This window comes from Saccopteryx bilineata, chromosome 6, assembly GCF_036850765.1.
Source record: "Saccopteryx bilineata isolate mSacBil1 chromosome 6, mSacBil1_pri_phased_curated, whole genome shotgun sequence".
Lineage (NCBI taxonomy): Eukaryota > Metazoa > Chordata > Mammalia > Chiroptera > Emballonuridae > Saccopteryx > Saccopteryx bilineata.
The window spans coordinates 121843123-121865403 of record NC_089495.1 but is presented as its reverse complement, the minus strand read 5'-3'; the positions used below and the strand labels follow the sequence as shown (position 1 = coordinate 121865403).

General features: G+C 42.5%; 1 protein-coding gene across 1 annotated transcript in view; it reads right to left on the bottom strand.

Annotated features, from left to right (window-relative positions):
* The window catches only part of USP18 (ubiquitin specific peptidase 18), a 71757-nt gene extending 53233 nt beyond the window's left edge, over positions 1-18524 (bottom strand). Inside the window, exon 1 of the mRNA XM_066234911.1 lies at positions 18379-18524. The gene's annotated coding sequence lies outside the window, so the exon portion shown is untranslated. The remainder of the gene's footprint in view (positions 1-18378) is intronic.
* Positions 18525-22281: the final 3757 nt, after the last annotated feature.

Sequence of the window (22281 nt, the reverse complement as noted above, 5' to 3'; positions counted from 1 at the left end):
AGATAGACAGGGACAGACAGAAACGGAGAGAGATGAGAAGCATCAATCATCAGTTTTTCGAGGGACACATGCAGCTCCCTGAGGCCATTTATCTACCCCTGCCGTACTTCCGGAAGGAGCACCTCTTTCATTGGTGGTCAGTGAGAGGAGCATAGTTCCCATTGAAATACTGGTCAGTTTGTTGATTTAAATTTACTTGTTCTTTATTTTAAATATTGTATTTGTTCCGTTTTGTTTTTTTTACTTTAAAATAAGATATGTGCAGTGTGCATAGGGATTTATTCATAGTTTTTTTTATAGTCTGGCCCTCCAACGGTCTGAGGGACAGTGAACTGGCCCCCTGTGTAAAAGGTTTGGGGACCCCTGGCCTTAGTTGTTCATTGATTGCTTTCTCATATGTGCCTTGACCATGGGCCTTCAGCAGACCCAGTAACCCCTTGCTGGAGCCAGCGACCTTGGGTCCAATCTGGTGAGCTTTGCTCAAACCAGGTGAGCCCTCCGCATCCCAGTCCGACACTCTATCCACTGCGTCACTGCCTGGTCAGGCGTTACCTGTCTTCTTGATAATAGCCAATCTAACAGGTGTGGGGTGGTATCTGTAGTTTTGGTTTGCATTTTCCTATTAGCTGGTGAAGTTGAACATTTTTTCACATATCTGTTGGTTATTTGCATGTCCTCTTGGGAAAAGTGTGTGTTCAGGTCCTCTCTCCATTTTTAATTAGATTGTTTGTTTGGTGTTGAGTTGTATGAGTTTTTAAAATATTCTGGATATTAACCCGTCAGAACTTTGTTTGCAAATATCATCTCTCATTTGGTTGGCTGCCTGTTTGTTTTGTTGTCAGTTTCTTTTGCTGCGCAGAAGCTTTTTAGTTTGATAGAGTCCCATTTATTTATTGTTCCCTTTACTTCCCTTGCCTTTGGGGTCAAATTCATAAAACGTTCTCTATGGCCAAGGTCCGTAAGTTTAGTACCTACGTTTTCTTCTATGTAATTTATTGTTATAGCTCTCATATTTAGGTCTGGCTTAAATTTTGTACATGGAGGAAAACTATAATCTACTTTCATTCTTTTGCACGTGGCTTTCCAATTTTCCCAGCACCAGTTATTGAAGTAGCTTTCTTTTCTCCATTGTGCTTTTGGCTCCTTTGTTAAAAATTATTTGCCTGTATACATGTGGGGTTTTTTTCTGGGCTCTCAATTCTGTTCCATTGGTCTGTGTGTTTGTTTTTCTTCCAATACCATGTTGTTTTCATTATTGTAGCTCTGTAGAATAATTTGGAGTCAGGTTAGTATAATACCTCTGGCTTCATTCTTTTTTCTCAGGGTTGCTTTGGCTACTCAGGGTCTTTTGTAGTTCCATACAAATCTAATGATTTATTGTTTTATTTCTTTAAAAAATTACATTGAGGATTTGATAAGGATTACAATAAATCTGTATATTGCTTTGGGTAATATAAATATTTTAACTAGGCCCTGGCCAGTTGGCTAAGTGGTAGAGCATTGGCCTGGCATGTAGATGTCCTGGGTTTGATTCCCAGTCAGGGCACAAAGGAGAAGCAACCATCTGCTTCTCCAACCCTCTCTCTCTCCCTTCAATCTCTTCTCTTCCTGCAGCCATGGCTCAATTGGTTGCGAGCATGGCCCCAGATGGGCAAAGCATCAGCCCCAGTCGAGGGCTGCCAGGTCGACCCTGGTCCAGGTGCATATAGGAGTCTATCTTTCCTTCTCTCACTATTGATTCTTCCAATCCATGAACACAAAATATTTTTCCATTTCATTGTGTCTTTTTCAACTTCTTTTAATAATGCTTTGTAGTTTTCAGTGTCCTTTGTTTCTGGTCCTTTGTATGCTTTGTTAAGTTTATCCCTAGGTATTTCATGGTAGTTGTTTTTTGTTTTTGTTTTTGTTTTTTGTTATAATTGCAAAGAAATTATCTTTTCCTCTTTTTTTTTAATTGTATTTTTTGGGGGGTAACACTGGTTAACATAATTATACAGGTTTCAGGTGCCCAATTCCATAACACATCTCTGTACACTCTATTCTGTGTTCACCACCCCCAGTCAAGTCTTTGTCCATCACAATATATCCCACCTATACCATCCTCTACCTCCCACACTCCTGCAATCACCGCACTGTTGTCTAGTCCATGAGTGTTTTTCTCTTTTTTGTCCTTTTTGGTTCAATCCCTCTACCCCCCCTTACTCAGGTCCCCTATAGATGTTCTGAAATTTCATTAACCCATATATATGCTGTCTAAAACAGGCTGACCACAGAATTACAGATACACACAGACTGAAAGTGAAAGATGAAAAAAATATTTCATGCACATGGAAATTTTAAAAAGCTATACTTATATCTTAGAAAATAGACTTTAAAACAAAGGCTATAGTAAGAGACAAAGAAGAATACTACATCATGATAAAGGGAGCAATCCAAAAAGATGATATAATCATTGTAAATTTTTATGCATACAATGTAAAAAGCACTCAAATATGTAAAGCAAGACTTGATGGACATAAAGGGAGAGATCAACAGTAATAGAGTCATACTCTTAATAGCCACTCACAAAAAAAAAAGCCACTACTGAGACAAATAACTTAAAAAAAAAAACAGGGGAAAGAATGTTGGAATACCACCAACCAAAAAAACTGACAGAATAGGGGTCGGGAACCTTTTTGGCTGAGAGAGCCATGAACGCCACATATTTTAAAATGTAATTCCATGAGAGCCATACAATATGTTTAACACTAAATACAAGTAAATGTGTGCATTTTATGTAAGACCAACACTTTTTTTTTTTTTTTTCATTTTTCTGAAGCTGGAAACAGGAAGAGACAGTCAGACAGACTCCCGCATGCGCCCGACCGGGATCCACCCGGCACGCCCACCAGGGGCGACGCTCTGCCCACCAGGGGGGGATGCTCTGCCCCTCCGGGGTGTCGCTCTGCCGAGACCAGAGCCACTCTAGCACCTGGGGCAGAGGCCAAGGAGCCATCCCCAGCGCCCGGGCCATCTTTGCTCCAATGGAGCCTTGGCTGCGGGAGGGGAAGAGAGAGACAGAGAGGAAGGGGGGGGGTGGATAAGCAGATGGGCGCTTCTCCTATGTACCCTGGCCAGGAATCGAACCCGGGTCCCCCGCACGCCAGGCCAACGCTCTACCGCTGAGCTAACCAGCCAGGGCTAGACCAACACTTTTAAAGTACAATAAGTATCTGAATTTTTTTAAATAACGTTGTTATGCTGTTGCTAACCAATGATGAATAAAGTACTTCTTATCTTTAATGCGACTTCTGGTGCTGCATGGTTTTGCTGATGGCTTTGTAGTCTGGTTGGTACATGGTGAGGTTAAGCTTCATGCAGGTGTTGAGACTTCCATCCGTTAAACGTGATCATATGTTGGTCTTAATGTTCTTTAGATGTGAGAAAGACTGCTCACATGCATACGTAGAGCCAAACATTGTCAGTACAGCAATACTCACACGCTGCAGTGTGTGGTATGTGACGGGAAGTGCGTTCCAAGTTTTGATAATCAGCTGGTCTGTGGGTTGAAGTTCTTTCATTTCTCCCCACTTGTGTTTGCTCACCAACTCTGCTTGCTGTCATGCAAGTCTTTCCAAACCTTCATTCAGTGACTTGAACTTATTCACCCACATGTCTGAGGCCTTCAGGTCAGCAGCTTGTAGCTCAAAATCTCTGAGGGAGACACCAGGGATGTAACTCAGGTCGGCGCTGTCTACTCCACACTCATGTGGATGGGTGATGAACTTAAAAAGACTTGTGCGCTCATGAAATTCTTCAAAGCATGCTTTGAACGACTGCAGAAGATTAGATGTGAAGTGGTCTAGCTGCTAGAGATCAAGTTGTTGAGCCTGACCAGGCGGTGGGGCAGTGGATAGAGCGTCGGACTGGGATGCGGAGGACCCAGGTTCGAGACCCCGAGGTCACCAGCTTGAGCGTGGGCTCATCTGGTTTGAGCGAGTGCACTAGCTTGCACCCAAGGTCACTGGCTTGAGCAAGGGCTTACTTGGTCTGCTGTAGCCCCACAGTCAAGGCACGTATGAGAAAGCAATCAATGAACAACTAAGGTGTTGCAATGAAAAAAAAACCCTGATGATTGATGCTTCTCATCTCTCTCCGTTCCTGTCTGTCCCTGTCTATCCCTCTCTGATTCTCTCTCTGTCTCTGTAAAAAAAAAAAAAAAAAAAAAAAAGATGTTGAGCAGGGTCACTTGCTGTGCATGTATCTTTAAACTCTCCCAGTTTTTCAAAGTGTAGTAAACGACCTGTTTCAATGTCCGCAACAAAGAGTTCCAGTTTGTTTTCAAATGCAAACACTGCTTGTTGAAGGGATAAGACTGTATTTCCAACGCCTTGCATTTTTCACATTGAGCTGGTTCAGATGTTCAGTCATATCCGCGAGATAGTAGCACTTCAGGAGCCACTCAGCGTTAGCTAACTCAGGATGCTCGACGTTTTCCATTTCAAGAAAAGTCCAGATTTCACTCAGACAAGCCGCGAAACGGCTGAGCACCTTCCCTCTTAACAACCAACACACATTGCTGTGCAGAAGCAGACCAGGATAATTATTCCCAACTTCATCCAGCAGTGTTTTAAACTGGCGGTCATTTAAAGCTCAGACAACAATAAAGTTGACCACCCGAATTACCTGCGACATCACCTCACCAAACCGCTCACCACACATCTGAGCACAAAGCGCCTCCTGATGTAGGATGCAGTGAAAACTTAGAATGGGTCTCTTTTCATGTTCATGAAGAAGTGCTACGAATCCTCTGTTTTTCCCCACCATGTACGGAGCACCATCAGTACACACCGAAATAAGTTTATTCATTGGTAGATTTTTTTCTTTAGTGAACTCAGTGAAAGACTTGAATAAATCCACCCCTCTTGTTTCTTTCATAGGCAAAACAGCAAGTCTTTCCTCATGCAGTGTGTCACCGGCAGCAGACCTTGCAATCACACTGAACTGGAATAAACGTCTTACGTCTGTTGACTCATCCAAAGCGAGAGAAAAGAATGGTGCTGCATTTATGTCCTTTACTTGTTGCCTCAATTTGATTTGCTATCATAATGGTACGATCGTGAACAGTTCTTGCCCACAGAGGCATGTCTTTTATTCGTTTGATTATCTTGTCTTTATCCAAAAAGTCATCAAAAAGTTCACTGGCAACATCAAGCATGAATGTTTTGGCATACTCCCCATCTGTGAATGGCTTTCCGTTTCTCACAATTGCTAAAGCACCAGCAAAGCTAGCTGAATTCCAGTCACCTTGTTGGGTCCAAACACAGAGTTGCTGCTGACTAGCTTGCACTCTGCACAGTAGCTCTTGACATGCTTTCTTCCTACTGTCCCCCGCTGGATATTTTGATGCAAATGTAGTATGGTGTGTGTCGAAGTGCTGCTTTATATTTGACCGTTTCATTGATGCATTTTTTTATTTTTTGTATTTTTCTGAAGTTGGAAATGGGGAGGCAGTCAGACAGACTCCTGCATGCTCCCGACCAGGATCCACCCAGCATGCCCACCACGGGGCGATGTTCTGCCCATCTGGGGCGATGCTCTGTTGCAACCAGAGCCATTCTAGTGCCTGAGGCAGAGGTCACAGAGCCATCCTCAGCACCCGGGCCAACTTTGCTCCAATGGAGCCTCAGCTGTGGGAAGGGAAGAGAGAGACAGAGAGGAAGGAGAGGAGGAAAGGTGGAGAAGCAAATGGGCGCTTCTCCTATGTGCCCTGGCCGGGAATTGAACCTGGGACTCCTGCATGCCAGGTCAACACTCTACCACTGAGCCAACCAGCCAGGGCCATCGATGCACTTTTATCATTGCATATTAGACACACTGCAGAACCTGCTCTCTCCACAAGGCGAATTCCTCTGTCCATTCCTGCTGAAAAGTATGATACTCCTCATCTTTTTTTCTTTAGCCATCTCCTTTGTCAAAAGGGTTTCTGCAAATAGCTAGCTGACTACTTGATTAAAAGGAAGTAAGATAACTTCCTGACCTCAAAATGACCGTGTATGTTACACATTATCCAATAAAAATTTGGTGTTGTCCTGGAGGCCAGCAGTGATCGGCTCCAGCCACTCGCAACCATGAACATGAGCAGTAGGAAATAAATAGATTGTAATATATGAGAATGTTTTATATTTTTAACGTTATTAAAGACTTGTTTGCGAGCCAGATGCAGCCATCAAAAGAGCCACATCTGGCTTGCGAGCCATAGGTTCCCGACCCCTGTGACAGAAGCATTAAAGAGACGAGCTAAAGGAGACACATAACTACCAGAAAACAAACACAAAATGACTATAAGAAATCTTCAATGGACCTTGAGAACATTATACTGAGTGAAATAAATAAATCAGAAAAAGCTGGCCAGTTGGCTCAGCAGTAGAGCATTAGCCCAATGTGTGGAAGTCCCAGGTTTGATTCCTGGTCAGGGCACACAGAAGAAGTGACCATCTGCTTCTTCAGCCCTCCCCTTTTCTCTCTTTCTCTCTCTCTCTCTCTCTCCTCCACCCCTTTACAGTCAAGGCCCAAATGTCTTGAGCAAGTTGGCCCCGGAAGCTGAGGATGGCTCAGTGGTCTCACATCAGGGGCTAAAATAGCTCGATTGCCAAGTAACCAGAGCAGCGGCCTCAGACGGGTAGAGCATCACCCTACAGGAGGCTTGCCAGTTGGATCCCAGTCAGGTCACATGGGGAGTCTGTCTCTCAGCCTCCCCATCTCTTGCTTAATAAAAAAATAAAAGAAAAGAAGCTAACAACTGTATGATTTCACATGTAAGTGGGATATAAAACTGAGACTTCACTATTATCTATATAAAAGTGAAGTGGTTGGTTACCAGGGGATGTGGGTGAGAGGGTAGGATAAAGGGTATAAAGAGAGATAAATATACAGTGATAAAAAATGATTTCACTGTGGGTGATGGATACACAACATAATCAACAGTTCAAATGCTATAGAAATCTTTACCTGAAACCTATGTACTCTTATTGATCAATGTCACCCTGTTAAATTTAATTTCCTAAATCAAATTTTTAAAAAAGGAAATCCTCAAGCATCAATAATTACCCTAATTGTAAATGGACTGAACTCACCAATAAACAGGCACAGAGTAGCAGACTGGATCAAAAAACAAAACTCAACCATATGCTACCTTTAAAAGACACATCTAAGCTGCAAGGACAAAAGTAGACTGAAAGTAAAAGGTTGAAAAATGATTTTCCATGCAAATAATACCCAAAGCAAAGCAGGTGAAGGTGTGACATTCGAATAAAATATATTAATAGGCTTTAGAAATAACTTCAAAGGAACTAGTCCAGTAAACAGGTGAGCCCAGACTCCCAGGATGGCTAGGAGCTGAAGAGTCCTTGAGATAGAGAAGTTGTTAGACTCCCAGGATGGTTAGGAGCTAAGGAGTCCTTGAGATAAGGAAGTCACAAGAACTCCTAAGACAGTAAATGTAACCACATCCTAGGGGATAGATAGGGATATTTCCAGCTGGGGCTTTCAACTGTATGACTGGTTACTAAGGCACGTGACTAGAATTTAATTTGGGGGAGCCAATTGCTAAATGCCAAATTTGCTTCTGTATGAACTGCTTGCTTGCTATGCTATAAGAACCCCTAGACTGTAGGTGCTCGGTGTGGCTCTTGTGACTACCACTTGAGTTCACCCCTGCGCAGGTTTGTTTTGTTTTGCTTTGTTTTCTTTTTCTCTTGGCCATAAAACTTTGTCTGAAACTCTCCAAACGTCTCCAGTGTTTGTTTTACCCGGCGAGTGCAACAAAGGCATACTAACATCTGACAATTCTGACTTCAAGACAGCAAAAGTAACAAGAGACAAAGATGGACATTTATAACAATAATGGGGGCACACATTATCAAGAAGACATAACACTTTTTAATATGTATGTATTGAATCAGGAAGCACCAAAATATATGACATCTACTAACTGATGTAAAAGTGGAAACAAGGCCCTGGCCAGTTGGCTCAGTGGTAGAGCGTCGGCCTGGCGTGCAGAAGTCCCAGGTTCGATTCCCGGCCAGGGCACATAGGAGAAGCGCCCATCTGCTTATCCACCCCTCCCCCTCTCCTTCCTCTCTGTCTCTCTCTTCCCCTCCCGCAGCCGAGGCTCCATTGGAGCAAAGATGGCCCAAGCGCTGGGGATGGCTCCTTGGCCTCTGCCCCAGGCGCTGGAGTGGCTCTGGTCGCAGCAGAGCGACGGCCCGGAGGGGCAGAGCATCGCCCCCTGGTGGGCAGAGCCTCGCCCCTGGTGGGTGTGCCGGGTGGATCCCGGTCGGGCGCATGCGGGAGTCTGTCTGACTGTCTCTCCCCGTTTCCAGCTTCAGAAAAATACAAAAAAAAAAAAAAAAGTGGAAACAGACAAAAATACAATCATACCTGGAGATTTCAACACACTATTGAAAGCTTTAGACAGATCATCAAAACTGAAAATCAATAAAGAAATATTGAGCTTAAATGACACACTAAACCAAATGGCCTTTTTTTTTTTTAAGTGAGAAGAAGGGAGACAGCGAGACAGATTCCTGCATGTGCGCCCCCCTTGAATTCACCTGAAAAGGCCCCTACTGGGGATGCTCTGCCCATCTAGGGCCATCGCTCAGCAACTGAGCTATTTTTTAGTGCGTGAGGCAAAGGCTCCATGGATTCATTCTTAGCGCCTGGGGTGAATTCACTCAAACCAATCAAGCCATGGCTGTGCAGGTGGTGGGGAGAGCGAGAAAGAGAGAAGAGGGAGGGGCAGGAGTGGAGAAGCAGATGGTCACTTCTCCTGTGACCCCTGACTGGAAATCAAACCAGAACATCCACACATGGGGCCAAAGTCTACCACTGAGACAATTGACCAGGGCCCCAAATTGCCTTAATAGACATTTATAGAACAATTCATCCCAGAACATCAGATTATACATTTTTTTCCAGTGCATGAAACATTCTCAAGGACAGACCCTAAGTTGGGCCACAAAATTAATATCAACAAATTCAAAAAGACTGAAATTATACCAAGTATACAGTGTATCCGTAAAGTCATGGTGCACTTTTGACCAGTCACAAGAAAGCAACAAAAGATGAAAGAAATGTGAAATCTGCACCAACTAAAAGGAAAACTCTCCCAGTTTCATACCTATTCAGTGCAGTTCGATGTGGGCTCACACACAGATTTTTTAGGGCTTCTTAAGTAGCTATCCTGTATAGCCTCTACAGACTCGTCACTGACTGATGGCCTACCAGAACGGGGTTTCTCCACCAAACTGCCGGTTTCCTTCAACTGCTTATCCCACCAAGTAATGTTATTCCTATATGGTGGTGCTTCGTTATAAACACGCCGATATTCACATTGCACTTTGGTCACGGATTCGAATTTAGTGAGCCACAGAACACACTGAACTTTCCTCAGTACTGTCCACATCTCGACTGGCATGGCCGTGGGCTGCTCTGCTGTATACATGGTGTTACGTCATCATCTGCACAAGCGCATCACCTACAGAAACTGGGAGGATTTTCCTTTTATTTGGTGCAGATTTCACATTTCTATCGTCTTTTGTTACTTTCCTGTGACTGGTCAAAAGTGCACCATGACTTTACAGACACACTGTATTCTTTGACTATAAGACTATGAATTTAGAATTCAACTGAAAAATGGAAGAAACCCACAAAAATGTGGAAATTAATATACTTGTAAAAAATGACTGGGTCAAAGAAGAAATAAAAGCAGAGATCAAAAGATACATACAGACAAATGAAAATGACAACACAACATATCAAAACTTCTGGGATGCAGACTCTCTGTCTCTGTAAAAAAAATAAATAAATAAATAAAATAAAATAAAATAAAGAAAACTACAGACCAATATCTCCAATGAATACAGATACAAAAATCCTCATCAAAATACTAGCAAATCAAATACAACAACACATTAAAAAAACAATACATCACAACCAAGTGAGATTCAATCCAGGAGCTCAAGGATGGTTCAACATATATAAATTAACCAATGTAATACACCACATTAACAAAACAATGACTCTATCAATGGATGCAAAAAAAGCATTCGATAAAATACACCATCCTTTTATGTTTAGAACACGCAATAAAATGGGTATAGGAGGAAACTACCTCAACATAATAAAGGCCATATATATGACAAACCATCAGCCAATATCATAATAAATGGTGAAAAAGTGAAGGCTTTTCCTCTAAAATCAGGAACAAGACAAGCCTGCCCAATCTCTCCACTCTTATTCAGCATAGTTCTAGGAGTCATAGCCAGAGCACTCAGGCAAGAGAAAGAAATATAAGGCATCCACATTGGGAAAGAAGAATTAAAGGTATCACTTTTTGCAGAAGATATGATCCTGTATATAGAAAACCCCAAAGACCCTACGGAAAAACTATTAGAAATGATAAACCAATAGAGTAAAGTCACAGGATACAAAATCAAAATGCAAAAGTCTACAACCTTCCTATATGGTAACAATGAAACCAGAAAACAAAGTAAGAAAAATAATTCCTTTTACAATTGCAACAATAACAACAACAAATACCTAGTTATAAACTTAACAAAGAATGTGAAGAACCTATATACAGAAAACTACAAACCATTATTGAAAGAAATTTAAAAAGACACAATGATCAAAAACAAAACAAAAATAAATAAATAAAATAAAAAGACACAATGAAATGGAAAAATATTCCATGTTCATGGATTGGAAGAATCAACATAGTTAAAATGGCCATATTACCCAAAGCAATACACAAATTTAATGCAATCCCCATTATAATCCCAACGTCATGCTTTAAATAAATAGAAAGCCCTAGCCAGATAGACAGTAGGTTGGAGTGTTGTCTCAAACCACAGAGATTGCCAGTTTGATCCCCAGTCAGGGCACATACAGGAACAGCTCAATATTCCTGTCTCTCTCTTCCTCTATCTATCTATCTATCTATCTATCTATCTATCTATCTATCTATCTATCTCTCACACACACAAAAAAAGAAAAAGAAAACGAAAAAGTCACCAAGTTTATATGGACCCATAAGAAATCCCAAATAGCCAAAGCAATCCTGAGAAAAAGAATGAAGCTGGACGTTATCACACTTCAGCTTATAATTATACTACAAATTATACTACAGAGCCATGATCATCAAAACAGCATGTATTGGCAGAAAAACAGACATACAGACCAATAGAACAGAACTGAGAGCCCAGAAATAAAACCACACATATATGCAAAAATCATCTTTGACAAAAGAGCCAAAAAACACACAATGGAGAAAAGAAAGCCTCTTCAATAAATGGTGCTGGGAAAATTGAAAAGCCACATGTGAAGAAATGAAACTTGACTATACCTTGCTCCCATGCACAAAAATTAATTCAAAATGGGTCAAATACCTAATTATAAGATCTGAAATAATAAATTACGTAGAAGAGAACATAGGTACTAAACTTATGGATGTTGGCTGTAGAGAACATTTTATGAATTTGACCCCAAAGGCAAGAGAAGTAAAGGCAACAATAAGTGAATAGGACTCTGTAAAACTAAAAAGCTTCTGCACAGCAAAATAAACCAACAACAAAAAAAACAGGCAGCCAACCAAATGGGAGATGATATTCACAAAGAACATCTCTGGTAAGGGGTTAATATCCAAAATATATAAAGAACTCACAAAGCTCAGCAAAAAAACAAGCAAATAATCCAATTTAAAAATGGGGAGAGGCCTTGAACAGAAACTTCTCCCAGGAAGACACCCAAATGGCCAAAAGATATATGAAAAGATGATCATCTTCACTAGTTATTAGAAAAATGCAAATCAAAACTACAATGTGTTGTGGACTGTAAATGGCAAAAAGCCTTTGTAGATTCGAGGCTTAGCAAAAGGCTAAGTTCTCCCCCCTTCACCTCCATGTTGGCTATGATGCTGAGTATTTGCAACCACTTCACTTGCTTGCTTAAGTTGCTGGAAGCAATTTACATGCCATTCCTCTTACTCTTTGTTTGTTTAGATGTTGGTTGATTTCACTTATGCATGGTAGGGGGATTCCTGTTTATGCCTTGGGAGAGTTCCTGTTTTAGCCTGGATGTGTAACTTTGTATCAAGGACTTCCTTGATTTGCATATGGCTATATTATAAAGCAAACTGGGGCTATAAGACACTCGGATATTGCCATCAGCATTTGAAAAGTCCTCCTGGTCCCATCTTTTTTTCTTAATAAGTCTATTTCCTCAATTCCGCACTGTTATTAGGAGCTGCGCTGGCCCGCGGCAAGTGGCGCCTGAACAGAAGACTTGAGTACGAGGAAACTAAAACTGAAGGCAGGTAACAGAACCCCCCAAGTGAAGTGCGCACAGTGAATAAAGAAAGTTTTGGGGGAAAGTATATATAAGCGGAAGTAAAAAGTTATGGGACAGATAGGGTAAAAAATAAGGGACCTTTTTGTAGAAATGTTTCTGTATGAGGACAAATCTTTCTCTGAAGAGTATCAGGGTGAGCCGGAAACAGGGGGATGTGAATATGAGGACAACTTGGAGTCTGAGGATGACTCGGGATAAAAAGTCCACGGCTATGGCTGCCTTAGCTGCAAGGCCTCCAGTATTAGGAGCCACTCTGGTCCGTGGCAACAATGAGATACCACTTCACACCTGTTAGACTGGCTGTTACCAACAACACAGGTAACAACAATTTTGGAAGCTGTGGAGAAAAGGGAACCCTCAATCACTGCTGGTGAGAATGTAAACTGGTACAGCCATTATGGAAGAAAGTATGATGGTTCCTCACAAAATTAAGAATAGAGCTACCATATGACCCAGCAATTCCTGTACTTGGTATCTACCCAAAACACTCGAAAATATTGGTAAGCAACGACACATGCACATCCATGTTTACCACAGCATTATTCACCATGGCCAAGACATGGAAACACTAAAGTGTCCCTCGATAGAGGATTGGATAAAGAAGATGTGGTACATATATACAATGGAATACTACTCAGCCATAAGAAGTGCTGACATATTGCCATTTATGACAAGATGGATGGACCTTGAGAACATGATACTGAGTAAAATAAGTAAATCAGAAAAAGCTAAGAACCAAATGATTTCACACATAGGTGGAATATAAAAATGAGACTCACAGACACAGATAAAAGTGAAGTGATTACAAGGGGTAGGCAGGTTTGGGGATAAGGTTGGGCTGGAGGTGAGTAAAGAGGGACAAATATACTGTGACAGAAAATGATCTGACTTTGGGTGATGAACACACAACACAGCAGTTCAAATCTACGGAGATGTTTACCTGTAACCTATGTACTCTTATTGATCAGTGTCATCTCATGAAATTTAACTTTCTAAGGAAAATTTAAAAAAAGAAATTATATGGTATGTTTATTTTATAAAACATAAATATAACTATACACACATATACACACATACAGAAGAACAACCTGAATGAAATGTACCAAAAGTACCAAAAATGTCATTGGAAGTTAATTCTAATTGATAGGATTACTAATAATTTTTGGTTTTTTTCTTGATTATTTCTCTTAATTTCCAAATATCTTGTGATTGATATGTAATTTAAAAATAATCAATAATTCATTTAGAGGATAGATATTATATCTTGCAATGTAGCCTTTGTTGGCAACAGTGTTCCCATTCCAAGATCCAAAAATTTAGTGAATTAGAAATGAAAGAAGTGTTAGAATCTTTTTTTCTTAATTCTTTTACAAAATGAGGAAGAAAAGAGAACATCTGAAGTTGGGAAACAAATATAAGTGAATATATTATTAAATTCATGTTAACAAACAACCTCTTATTCTTAGGAAATACTTATTTTTGAAAGTCATAAACAGTTTCTCTTATGAACCTCAGTGTAGGAGAGTTAAGTTGAAAAAGAAATGATGACAGTTGACAATACCATGAACAGGGAATAGGACTTTGAGAAACACTGAGGGGAATATGATGGACCAAAGTCAAAAGGGGCCTGACCAGGTGGTGGCGCAATGGGTAGAGCATCAGCCTGGAATGCAGAGGACCCAGATTCGAAATCCTGAGGCCGCAAGCTTGAGCGCAGGCTCATCACACTTGCCTGCGGGGTCGCTGGCTTAAGCGTGGGATCATAGACATAACTCCATGGTCGCTGGCTTGAGCCCAAAGGTCGCTGACTTGAGCAAGGAGTCACTCGCTCTGCTGTAGCCCCCCGCCCTTGCAAGGCACATATGAGAAAGCAATCAATGAACAACTAAGGTGCTGCAAAGAAGAACTGATGCTTCTCATCTCTCTTCCTTCCTGTCTGTACCTGTCTGTCCCTCTCTCCCTCTCTCTCACTTAAAAAAAAAAGTCAAAAGGGGCCAGCCTGTGTTTTCCAGAGACATTGTTCTGCACTCAAAAATAAGTCAGCCAAACAGGTCAGTAAAAGGCATTAGAGTATATCAACTGCGAAGGCTAGCAGGCTAGGAACAAAGGGCAAGAGAAAAAGGCCGCATCCTTCAGAGCTGATCACAGAAGACAGACAGGTGAGTCAAGCAATGAAAGAAAGTGAAACTTAGACTCCAAGGAGGATTGGGAAGAGCAGAGTGAGCAGACAGCATGCAGCTGAATAAGCACTCACCAAAGAAAAAAGAGGATAGGTATAGTCCAAGAAAGCTGAATTTTCAAACTCAACCCCTGACAAAAAATTGGCTCCAACAGAGGATTTTTAAGGCAATAAAACTATTTTGTATGATGACATAATATATACCAAGAGTGGACCCTATTGTAAAGTATGGACTTTGGATGATAATGATGTGTCAATGTAGATTCATCAATTGTAACAAATATATATTCATTCCAGTGTGTGGGGTAGGGTGGGGTGGGAGTCCATAATGACAGGCTGAGAGTAGGGAGCGGTATAGTTTCTGTACTTCCCACTCAATTTTGCCATGAATATAAATTGCTCTAAAATATAGAAGTATTTTTATTAAATTTATTGGGGTGACATTGGTTAATGTTATTTTTTTTTAAATTTTAATTCATGTTTAGAGAGGAGGAAGAGAGAGAGAGAAGGGGGAGAAGTAGGAAACATCAACTCCCATATGTGCCTTCCCTGAACAAGCCCAGGGTTTCAAATCTACGGCCTCAGCATTCCGGGCGGATGCTTTTATCCACTGTACCACCACAGGTCAGGCCAATAATGTTATTATTTTTTTTTTTTTTCATTTTTCTGAAGCTGGAAACAGGGAGAGACAGTCAGACTCCCGCATGCGCCCGACCGGGATCCACCCGGCACGCCCACCAGGGGCGATGCTCTGCCCACCAGGGGGCGATGCTCTGCCCATCCTGGGTGTCGCCATGTTGCGACCAGAGCCACTCTAGCGCCTGAGGCAGAGGCCACAGAGCCATCCCCAGCGCCCGGGCCATCATCTTTGCTCCAATGGAGCCTTGGCTGCGGGAGGGGAAGAGAGAGACAGAGAGGAAAGCGCGGCGGAGGGGTGGAGAAGCAAATGGGCGCTTCTCCTGTGTGCCCTGGCCGGGAATCGAACCCGGGTCCTCCGCACGCTAGGCCGACGCTCTACCGCTGAGCCAACCGGCCAGGGCCTAATGTTATTTTGAAAATATTTATTTGGCTTCAAAGAACTAAACCAACTTAGCTCCCACCCTTTCCAAAATTTTACCCTTAAAATAAGTAGAAGATGTGAATAACAGAAACAGCTGGGTTAGGTCCACCGTCGTAGCCACATAATCAATCAGGGTGTTTGAAAAACAGCAAAAATCATGAGGCAAAACACCTGGTTGGTTCTGGTCTCTTAACTGGGCTGCTGTTCACTCACAAGTAGCCTCTCTGTAAGAAAAACTGACTCCATCACTAACTGCCCTAATAGGAACAAAATTAATATGCCTGGAACATGATCCAAGCTGCCCCGTCTTCCAAATCAAACCCATAATATTGGCAACAGCAAATCGAGACCTAATTCTTTTTTCTTTTTCTTTTCTTTCTTTTTTTTTGTGTGTGTATTTTTCTGAAGTTAGAAATGGGGAGGCAGTCAGACAGACTCCCGCATGCGCCCGACCAGGATCCACCCAACATGCCCACAAGAGGGCGATGCTCTGTTGCAAACAGAGCCATTCTAGCGCCTGAGGCAGAGCCACCCCCAGCGCCCAGCCCATCTTTGCTCCAATGGAGCCTTGGCTGCGGGAGGGGAAGAGAGAGACAGAGAGGAAGGAGGGGGTGGGTGGAGAAGCAGATAGGCGCTTCTCCTGTGTGCCCTGGCTGGGAATCCAACCCGGGACTCCTGCACACCAGGCCGATGCTCTACCACTGAGCCAACCGGCCAGGGCCGAAACCTAATTCTTAACCACGTAAGGTGTGTTTAGAGTGGCAGCAATGTGCTGGGCATGCAGATTACCACATAGCACACAAACCTAAAATAAAATGGGACCTTGGGGCTGTTCTCTCAAAAAAAAGAAAGAAAGAAAGAAAAAGAAAGAAAGAAAAGAAAGAGGCTCAACGGTAGAGCGTCGGCTTGGAGTGCGGGGGACCCGGGTTCGGTTCCTGGCCAGGGCACATAGGAGAAGCGCCCATCTGCTTCTCCACCCCCACCCCCTCCTTCCTCTCTGTCTCTCTCTTCCCCTCCCGCAGCCAAGGCTCCATTGAAGCAAAGATGGCCCGGGCGCTGGGGATGGCTCCTTGGCCTCTGCCCCAGGCACTGGAGTGGCTCTGGTCACGGCAGAGCGACACCCCGGAGGGGTAGAGCATCGCCCCCTGGTGGGCAGAGCGTCACCCCTGGTGGGCGTGCCGGGTGGATCCCGGTCGGGCGCATGCGGGAGTCTTGTCTGACTGTCTCTCCCCGTTTCCAGCTTCAGAAAAGTACAAAAAAAGGAAAAAAAAAAAAGAAAAGAAAGAAATAGCCCATGTGAAAGGCATTAGGTCTTACTTTCTTTGAGTCTGTGTACATGTTAATCATTTCCTCTTTGCAATCATTGTGCAAAAGTGCCAAAACTGTGCAACACATCTTTTAATAGTGGAAAGGGGGGGGAGCCTTTCCTGTAGTTTTTTCTACTGTTCCATAAATCAAAATGAAGTCATATACCTTTATTAGTCTCCTACCCATTTCTCCAAGGAATACACCACATAACCTACATCTCTGCCTCACTCTGCACAATTTAACACTGAAAGGTTCTAAATATCTGCCTTGTTTATTGGAACAATTTCAAAATACAACTACCTCAGTGCTGGAAAGCACATGATTTAATTTACAAATGCTTTGAACCCAGCTTTTCCAGGGTCATAGAAGAAAGTTTTATGTTCAAAGATCTAAATTTAGCTTTTCTCCAGGAAAAAGGGAGAGGAGGTTAGAAGATCAAGTCTAAAATATTGATTTGCACAAGTTGACAAAATCTTTCAAATTTCTCAATATAAATGCCCACTGACTAAGCAATTCCACTTTTAGGAATTTTCCACAAATATATTTGTATATTAGCATAAATGTGTTAATAAAATTATATTCCTGGCCCTTGGCTAGCTCAGTGGATAGACCTTCAGCCCAGCATGCGGATATCCAGGGTTCAACCACGAGTCAGACCACAGGAGAAACAACCATCTGCTTCTCTTCCCCTCCCTCTCCCTCTTCTTTCTTTTCTCTTCTCAGCCAGTGGCTCAACTTGTTGGAGTGTCGGCCTCAGGTGCTGAGGATAGCTTGATTGATTCGAGCATTGGCCCTAGATGGGGCACATGCGAGAGTCTATCTTCCCTCCTCTCACTTAAAAAAAAAAAAAAAAAAAAAAAAAAAAGATATTTCTTGCTATATCATCTATACCAGTAAAAACTAGAAACAAACTAAATGTCCATGAGTTGTTTAAACAGACGGTTACTTCTCATATTACTCAACGATTTTGAAAAATCAGGTAGACCTATCTCTATATTTTGCCATGAATAGATGTCCATAATATACTGTTAAGCAAATTACATAACAATTTTAAAGACTTGTCCATATGAAAATTTCTGGTACAGCGTATACAAAATTGTTACTGAGTTGAGGATAAAGAGAAACTTTTGTTTCTACATTACAGGTTTGTCTGCTTGGTTTGTATTTTTTATTTACAAGTTTGCAAGATTTTTGTAATTTCTTTTTCAGTTAAACTCAAAGTCATGCAAAAAGTCCAAATAAATACATATATCAGCTTGGAAGTAAATCCATTGGTCCAACTTATGAATTAATGACTATTGACCATTATTAAAATGTGCAGATCCCCTAATTATTAGGGCCTAATAAATACCTTAATTATCCCGGTGGAATAGGAGCAGAGTATCGTGGTATATCTTTCCCGGAGAAAGCTTCCAAATTAGCACCAAACTTGCCTTACCTGCCACGCCAGCGCCAGGCTTCCTCCCCTGAAGACCGATGCCCCGGACACTCAGAAGAGAGCTCCCTGTGCTGCCCGCGCCGGCTCCGGCGGGAGCCGCGGAGCCGGAGCCGCTGCGACTAATTCACGCGGCCCGCCTGCCAGGCCACTCCCCCCTGCCATGGGCTTTCGATTCCCACGGAATGGAAAGTGAAACTTAGCGTAGCGCACGCTAAACCCTACCCGGAGCAGAAGGGCGCCTGCGCACCTGAGCCTCGACCACGGAGCTGTAGCTCGCTCAGCTCCTGAGTATGCATCCTGCGTGGTGCATTTGTGTGTTCAATTACGCTGATTTCAATGTGCACATTTTGTAGAGGATCCCAAGAAGACACGCTTCTTTTCTTTGACATTCTACTATCCCTGTACTTAGGTCGCGTCTTATAATCGCTTGGCATTTCATAGTACACATGGCAGCATTTTTTCTTTTCTAATGCTATAATATATTTTCTTAAATTGCATACCTTAAAATCAATACGTTTGTAGGCCCTGGCCGGATAGCTAAGTTGATAAGAGAGTTGTCCTGGTAGCCAAAATTGTGGGTCAGGGGGTCAGGGCATGTATAAGGATCAACTAGTGAATGCATAGGTAAGTAGGACAACAATTTGGTGTTTCTCTTCCTCTTCTCTAAAAATCAAAAAGAAATTTAAATCAATACATTGTAGATTCAATGAAATAAGGCACATAGATCTGATAAGGTGCCAAGGAACTATAAAATTTAGCATTAACAATGCCATTTTAAAGAGGAAAAGTCAGGCTCCTTACCCCCCTCCTTTCTAGAGAATGGAAAGAGAAGAATGCAGGAGCTTCCTGGCTTACAAGGACAACTGGGTCACCTAGTCATAGTTTAGCTAATTCCTAGAATTCTCTGAAAGGGTGTCTGGGACCACTTGTCACACAGAGCAAAGGAGATAGAATTTATCTAAAAACCTTAGAAAACAATGTTTATGTAATTTAATCAAGAATTCCTATACTCGGACTCACCCTAAAGTGATGAGAGTAACATATACCTCTACAAAGGAATCACAAGCCCCTCCTTACCCACCCCAACCGGTATGTGATTTGGTCTATAAAATCAGCCACAGAATTGAGGGAGTTTCTACATGATTTGGGATTGTGCCCTGTAGTTAGCTGGCTATTTAATAAACTCAAAAATTAATCTGGACTTGGTGTCTTTGGGGAACTCGCTGGTTATATTATAACACAGGCATAAAATCGTTATTCTATTGTTCTGCCACTCTGCAGAATCAGAAGAGGATCCACGAGGTAAATGGTAGAGCAAAGAAAGTGAACAGCTTATTCCTCATTAGAACTTCTTTGGTTTTTTTGTGTGTTTGTTTGTTTGTTTTAGTGAGAGGAGGGGAGAGAGAGACTCCCCCATGCACCCAATGGGGATCCACCCAGCAAGCCCACTAGGGAGCAATGCTCTGCCTATCTGGAGCCATTTTTTTAGTGCCTGAGGCAGAGGCTACACAGCCATCCTCAGCACCAGAGGCCAACTCGCTGGAACCAATCAAGCCAAGGCTATGGGAGGGGGAAAGAGAGAAGAAGAGGAGGAGGAAGAGGAGGAGGAGTTGAGGAGGAGAAGCAGATGAGTGCTTCTCCTGTGTGCCCTGGCTGGGACTGGAACACAGGACATCCATATGCCAGGCCAATGCTCTACCACTGAGCCAACTGGCCAGGGTTCATTAAAACTTCTAATGGCAAGGTCTAGCTTTTTTTAAATTTGAGACAGAAAGCAAGATCGATTTGTTGTTCCACGTATTTTGCATTCATTGGTTGATTCCTGCTCTGTTCTGCTCTTTGCCACTCTGCTTTACACTATGCTTTGGTCTGTACCATTCTGTGCCAGTCTGCCATGGCCTGCCCTGATCTGCTCAGCTCTGTTCCTGTGAGATATCTTCAGTATTTCAGCTCAGCTGAGAAAATGCATTCTTCCCTAGAAAGGGAAAGTACTCTGCCAGAACCGGAGGGGAACTGGTTTATATGTATAGAAGTACCCTGATTGGTCTGTTCTCATGCAAATGAGGACTCCAACCCTTGAAGTTTTATTGGCTCAAAAGGCACTGTCCTGACTGGTCAGAATAGAGCCACTCTAGTTGGTTGGAGCTGTAGCTCCAATTGAATGGGAGAAGCCTCAGTTTTATTGGTTGAAATAGGACTCCAGGGACTCCTCTATAAATGCTGGTTCAGGTGCAAGGAACATAGTGTAGGCAGGCAGTTCAGTGTTGGACGCAGGGGGTGCAGTGCAGGCTTCTCTCTGAAGTGCAGCTTCTGTGAGAGGCTCCTTTGCAGTAATGGCTGCCAGGCTCTGTGTTGTTATTGTTGTTTTTATTTGAGCGTAGTTAGGTACCTTCCTGATCCCTTCTTAGTAGGTGTCTTCTTTATTAGGGTTCACAAGACCTAACATTTACTGGATCCCTGAGATATGCCAGGCTCTTTACTAAACTTTAAACCTAACTTAATCTAGACAACAGCCTCTTGATGTAAAGCCTATTTTTAATCCTAATTTTACAGATGAGAATATTAAGTTTCAAAGAAGTTAAGTGACTATCCAAGGTCAGAAGATTACAAGTGGTGGAGCTAGAATTCTACGAGGGTCTGACTTCAGAACCTTGGGTCTTAACCACTGCCAACACCAGCTCTGACTTTGTTTTTACCCTTTCATGTAAAATACAAGTTCAGTGAAATTAGGAACTGACCAGGTAGGCATGCAGATATATAAGGTTAAAGGGTCTATAACATGCTTGTTAACTCCTTAGAATGTATTTCATGTACATAGACTCCTAGGGTAGGGGACAGAAGGGTTATCTTCCAGGGATCTCAGATTCTGGCTGTTGAGCAGGGGTAAATTTGTACAGGGAAGCAAAATGAAATCTCCTCACACGTGCTCATCCTTTCTGAAAGCCATCCATCAGCCAGATGTGAGAGTGAAAGGCTCCAGAAACCCAGCCCTCCCTGAGTAGGGTGTGGAGCAAGGTACACATTCTGTTCAAACTATCCTGACATGAAGATATACATATCCATAACACATGTGAATGTGTGTTTTAGAAGCCTGAATACAGACACATATATATGTGTTACATAACACATATACCCATGTGCACAAATGCATGTTTACCTTCTCACCTGTGCTCAGGCTCCCTTTGCTTGTGGTCCAAATAGAAAGCAAGCAGTGTGGTACACAGCAGGGCATGTTCTCACTGGTGCTTTGGTTGAGTGTACACAACAATGGTGTTACACAGGTACACAATAGTGAGCACAGAGTTGGTCCTCAATATAGTTGCTGACCAATATCTGTTAAGCCTTGTCAGTAAAAAGGAACATCATAAGTTCTGAGATGAGACGAATTGTGGGAAGGATGTTGCAAAATGTGATGTGGTTGGAGTTTGCTAAATATTTCAAGTCAGTATAATTCTAGAGAACAAGTTTTATTTGCTTCCAGTGAGTATTAGCAGTGAGTATTTCTAGTCAATCAATTCATTCTACTTGAATCTTGGTATGCAGTGGAGCAATTGCTGCCCCTGTAAAATGGACAAGAGTCAACCTTGGGGGCTAGGGACTGGACTAAATAATGTAAAGATCCATTATAATTGTGATGGCTCTTTCTCTTCCCTTCCCTTTCTTCATCTTACCTTCCTAAACAATTCAGGGATAAAGCCACTAGGTGGGGCCAGCACAGCAGACATGCACGCAGTAGGGTTCCACAGTGGCCCAGGGCAGGGTAAGAATCGCATCTGCACGGAAGAGGCGCCTAACAAGAGTGCTGTCCTCCAAGGGGAGATGGGTGTTCACACATGACTGGAGGACAGCCCAGCACCGTTGTAGAGCCCAAGCAGGATGAAGAGGGTGTCAGCCCAGGAAGGC